This window comes from Dryas octopetala, chromosome 8, assembly GCF_963921425.1.
Source record: "Dryas octopetala chromosome 8, drDryOcto1.1, whole genome shotgun sequence".
NCBI classification, from domain to species: domain Eukaryota; kingdom Viridiplantae; phylum Streptophyta; class Magnoliopsida; order Rosales; family Rosaceae; genus Dryas; species Dryas octopetala.
The window spans coordinates 17390628-17396706 of NC_141373.1; the positions used below are offsets into that span (position 1 = coordinate 17390628).

General features: G+C 38.5%; 1 non-coding gene across 1 annotated transcript; it reads left to right on the top strand.

The window, feature by feature from the left end:
- Window positions 1-651: 651 nt before the first annotated feature.
- LOC147277697 (small nucleolar RNA R71) lies at window positions 652-758 on the top strand. Its single transcript, XR_015124126.1, has one exon. It is a non-coding gene; the product is annotated as a small nucleolar RNA R71 (small nucleolar RNA).
- The last annotated feature ends 5321 nt before the right edge of the window (window positions 759-6079 follow it).

The window sequence follows — 6079 nt, forward strand, 5'->3', positions numbered from 1 at the left end:
TTGCCCCAAAGCATTAGCCAAACTTGCAATAGCCTTAGAGTTGGCTTGAAGTTGCTGCTCAGTCCTCTGCATAAAAGTATTAGTGTTTTGAGCAAGGGCTGTGGTACTTTGAGCAATTTGAGCGATTTTATCCTCCAAAGAAGTCCTATCGGCATTAGGGTGCACATAGGGCCGAAAATTTTGATTACCATTCCCTTGTTGCCCACTATTGCTTCCACTTGCTTGTTGACCATTATTGCTCCACCTAAAATTGGGATGGTTCCGCCATCCAGGGTTGTAAGAATTTGAATATGGATCGTTCAGCTCCCTTTTGAAGTTCCCAACTTGATTCAGTTGCTCCATGTTACCCTCTTGATCATTCTCACTTGCCTTTTCTTGTGCAGGGGCCAAATTCGGTTAATTGTCTTGATTTCCGCAATCTCCTTCTCTATGGCATTTGGTACAGCTGCAACCCCATACATTCCTCTTTTTGACGTTCCCCTAGTGCGATTAAAGTTCCATTGCTGCGAATTCAGTGCCAATGACTCAAATAATTCCTTAGCCTCCTCGTTGGTCTTGGCCATAAATGATTCTCCACATGCAGCATCAACCATTGATTGGTCTCTCTCCAACAATCCTTGATAAAAGAAACTCATCAAGTACCATGGCATAAAGTTATGATGGGGACAAATATTCAGAAACTTATTGAAGCGTTCCCATGTCTCATGAAACGGTTCATCAGCCCTTTGTACAAAACCCAAGATTTTTTTCCTAATCTCATTCATCTTGGCAGCGAGAAAGAATTTCTTCAAGAACTTGTCAGAAAGATCATCCCATGTTGAGATGGATGCACTTGGAAGTGAAAATAACCACTTCTTGGCCTTGTCCTTCAATGAAAACGGAAACAACCTAAGATGATACTGATTCTCATTAATCCTCCTATGCTTGGCAGTCTCACTCACCCCTCAGAATTCCTTCAAGTGGTGGATTGGATCCTCCTCATCCAGTCCATGAAAGCTCGGCAAGAGATAGATTGTCCCACTCTTGATCTCAAAATCATTGGCCACAGGAGCATAGCTAATGCATGACGGCTGCGCGGGCAAAGATGGTGATGAAAAGTAACTCAAAGGGCAGCTCGGGTTGACTTCCTCCTCATTGTGATCAGCCATGTCTTCCGAATCTGAACTGACAATACTAGGGCTACGTACACGCTTTCTTGATGCTATGAGAACTTGTGCTAGGGCATCTTCGTATCTACTTTTGAGGTTAGAACTCATAAACAAGTACCTACGCAAGAACAGCCACAAATTAGTATAAAAGACACTTGTGAAGAAATTGGCATTTATTAAAACCTAAAAAAAAAAAAAAACTAACGTAAAGGAAATCCTATTCTAACTTAATTACAATGAAAAATCAAACTAATTCAATGATATTTAGCACCATTCCCTGGCAACGGGGCCAAAAACTTGTTGTTGTTTTCTTAGAACGAATTAAATAACTCAATTCTAAGTATACTCGCAAGTGCACGAATCGCATCAATAGCAAAGCATGTAAATACGAGATCGATCCCACGAGGAAGGTTTAAATACACATCAAATCAATTTGATCTATCCACTAACACACACACACACGATATGGGGGGTTGTAAGTTGTTAAATACACGCACACACCCAATTGTCTTGCAATGTTAAGATATCTGAATCCATCACATATTAAAAGATAACAACTATTATGGTGACATGCAATTCAATGTAAACACACACAATTAAGTTTGCTAGCCGAAAGGCCTTGATTATCGAACACTCTCTAACTATGTTTTCCTTATTCATAAATTAAGAGCTTGATTATCGCTACTTAACCTAGTTAACTCACATGTTCCTAGGAAGCTTGATTATCGTCTACCTAAGCTGTTAACCATGCAAGAGTCATTAAGAACTTATGAAAACAGCAAACACATAGAGCATGATAAAATCTTGATTATCGATCTAGATGACATCTATGAAACCTATTTATCAAAGATAAGTTCTTAGGTTATCTTCTTGTTACCTACTGAATTGATTAGCTTGATTATCACCTTTCAATTTCATAACAATTACTAGATGCAAACATACCTAAGGTGGCCAACCAAAGAATGAAAACAACTAGAATCAATTTAACTAGACAATAGAAATTAATCACATGCAAACTTCACATAAAATCACATGGCTTTATTTCATTAACCATAAATCAACATCGAATAAAATAATATGGATATCATCATAATCTTAACATGCAAGAACAATCAAACTAACTCACAAATAAATTGAGAAACAAAAGAAACATAACATATATAAATTCTCAATCCATTGTTGAACAAATAACTGAATTAATTGAACAATTGAAATAAAAGAAAATTAAGAAAAAGCATAGAGAGGGCTACGGCACAAGAAGGAGCAAGAGAGAGAGGCCACACAAGCTAGTCCTCACGGCTAGGGTTAGCTAGGGCTTGCGGCAAAGTGGCTCTCTTCTTCTCTCTCTCAATTTCGACTACTCTCTCTCTAGAAATCTGAAAATAATAATAATGTATGTAAAGTATTGAAAATCTAAGATTAATTCTCTAAATTATGAGAGAATGGGGTCCTTATATAGGAGTGAGGAGGTGAAGCTTTCTTTGTCCCACAAGCTAGGGTTTTCAACAAAGAGTTGGGCTTTGGGTTGAATTTGGACTCTTTTGGGCGACACTTCCTTTTCTGCTCGCGGAACTGCTGCGCTACCTTCACTAAAATGGCTATATCTTGAGCTACGCAAATCGAAATTGAAATCCGTAAAATTCCCTGAAAAGCTAACCTCCGTAGCTTTCCAACCATATATGGCATGACACCTGATTCGATATGGATAATTACAGAATCACTGTCGAAATTCATGCTCTGTTTTACAGGGTTTTGACTTCTTCTTCAACTAGGATTCCTTGTGATCTTTGACTGAATCTTGTGAGATTTTCCTTGAGCATGAATGATTCCTTCCTTGGGCCTTGGATCAGCTGAGTGAGTGCGAATTCCTTGGGCTTGTGGACCCTTGGATAACACAACTTGGGCTTCCTCCATTTGGGCTAGCAATAGGTGCATGGCCTTGGTCCTTTGGGCTAGGGTTGTGCGCATGGCCCTTAGTGCATGAGCTGCATGTGTGATCCATGTCATGTGATGATGTGACACGGTTGGCTATTGACTTTGACCAAAAGTCAACCTTGTCAAAAAAGATTCCCCAAAAGATTATGTCTGAGATTTTTCAAAGATTCTTTCCAAATTCTAGATCCTTCTAGAAGATTCCTTCAAGATTCTTTTTCCCATTTTTTTCCATTTTTAGCTCAAAATTGCCTCATTTAGCTTCTTTCTCCATCATTGTTTCATTTAACCTACAAAACACTAAAACAAACTAACAAGACCTAAAATATCGAGTTCTTGCACTCTAGGTTAGGGAATTAGTATCATAAAATGATGCAAATTGGACACTCAACCACTGATTGTATTTTTGGCGTGTGTTTGAAGTTGGAAACGTATGAGAAAATAGGTGGATAATATGACAAGATCTCAACCATTGATCAAGTTGATCAAGTGGTTGAGAGGTTGACAGCAATTGCAAAGAGAGGGATGGGCAGCTGTTGAATTGGAAGGTTGGAGAAGCGAGGAGAAAAACAGAGAACTCGGTGGATTAATCAGGAAGCCACCATCGAGCGATCGACAGAGCCACCGAGGGCTCGACAGCCCAGTATATATATACCCCCCAGCCTTTGTTTCCTGATCTCTCAAGCATCAACCCGCAACCTTTCTCTTTGATTAATCAACGATTTATGTATTGAATTCGATAGTGAATTCAATAGTGGATTTGGATTGATTACTCAATCCTTTGGTAAGATTTCCAAACTGAGGATTTGGTAATTTAATTTCTGATTAAGGTTTTATTCTGATTTGGATTTAAATTTAGATTTCTGATTAGAATAATTGTTCTTGGTTAGAAGTTAACTAAAGATTACAGTAGTTTCTCAACATTTGGACCCGGTGAAGTAGAAAGTTGTAAATTAGATTTGTATTATGGACATCAAGCTGAACAAAGGATTCCAGGTAGGGGGAATCTCACACCGTGCTAGTGGCCCTATTTTATTGCATGTATTATGCTAGGATATACTGAATATATGAGAAATTTGCATAGTTTGTGATTGCCATATGTGGCATGGTTTTTATCCTATATTGTGATAATTGAATTGTTAGGATGACTAGAGAGTAAGTGGTCACCATAGAGTTGACCTTGCGTTTCGATCCTCTAAACCTTCGGAGGCGTTTATACAGTTAGGCTGGTAGTAGTCTAAAGTTGTAGTAACCAGGACTGGATACTCTCGCTACCAAATCAGTTTTTACTGATAATCCAGGTAGGATGGTAGTTGACCAATTTATGTTCGGTCATCAAATATTGTATTAGGAACGTTCCGAAATGTTTTTAATGATTGTTTGAGCATGAAAATGGTTTCAAACTGATATTGATTCTCTGGTTGTGCATTGTGCTATTTTGATGTATTTCACTGGCTATTTAGTATAAATATGTTCGTACTATCTTTAAACCTAGCCAGGATCCCCTGAGGGAAAGCTATGATCGTATGTGATGCCTACCCCCTACTGTACTCTTTGAGTGCAGAAAACGTAGCGGTTGACGACTTGGACTGAAGGTGTGGCCTTGCTACTTGTCAAGTCTCCGATTTGTCGGATTTTGATCCTTTCTTTCTGGGCAGGTCGGTTATGATCTTTGTGGATCACTTTTGCTATGTAAATTAGCACTGTTGTCTTTTGGGTTTGTTTTGTAAATTATCGAATATCTATTTTTGGGTTGGTTACTTTTGTAAATCTTGAACATTTTGTTTGTGTGTTCCACGAGGTTATTTTTTAACTTATCTGTAACCTTGTTGGGTTGGTTTAAATGTAAACACTTATCTTACATTTTGTATTTTCGCTGGCAATTTATCTCTGATCCAACCAGTTTTCTTTATTATTAATAAGACTTACCTATTTTGAAAATATTTGGGAGTATAATACTTGGGGTTTGAGTATTATATTTTCGAGTATTCTTAAGGTAGGAGGTAGGTGCCGCTGTGATGGACCCGGGTTTTAGGGCGTCACAGAAAAATGGTATCAGAGCAAGTTTTCTTGAAAATTGTTTTCAAAGTGATTTTAAAATACCAATCTAGAGTCTTTTGAGAGTTATCTTTTGAAACTTCTCTTCAGTTCATTCTTTCAAATCTGTTGTGTGAGATTTAACAGTAATTTATATTCTGTTATTCCGAAAGCTTTGATTCATTTCGGAATAGTTGTTGAACCCTGCCCATTGTTTCTTTCAGTTTGATTGACAAGATGCCGCGTAGACGAATCAACAACCGGGCACAATGCAACCAGAATCAGTTTGACTCTCAACAGTTTGTTGAGATGTTCTAGACTTTCTTAGCGAATCAGGCTAGATAACAATTGACGGCTGAGGAGCGCAAGGAAAAGCGCCAGGGTCATTTTTATGATCGTTTTCTGAAAAGCCAACCGTTGAAATTTTACGGTAGTACTAAAGCTGATCAGACTAAAGCAGAAGTTTGGATCCAGAATGTTAAAAAGAAGTTGGATTCGATCAATGCCCCATCTGAGTATCGAGTTTGGCTAGCTACTCATATCCTGGAGGGAGAAGCCGACTGTTGGTGGAGAACCATTTGTGATCAAGTCCGAGATGTTACTGCAATTACTTGGGAGCAATTTTTGGAACATTTCTATGATCGATACTTTCCTCCAGCGCTGCAACAGAGTAAGTTGGGTGCATTTATGATTCTGGAGCAAGGTAACATGACTGTCGGCGAGTATGTGAATAAGTTTACTGAGCTTAGACGTCTTGCCAAGGTGATTGTGAATGATGAGAATACAAAGGCTGTAAGGTTCTTTCAAGGTCTTAAGTTCGGAATCAGAAAGTTTATTGTTGGTCATGGAACTAAGACCTATAAGGACATTGTTGAGTCTGCTTATGCGATTAAGCAAGAGTATCTGAACAACCAGAAGAGACAGACTTCATCTAGGAAGTCTGGTGAGAAGAAAAGGAAGAC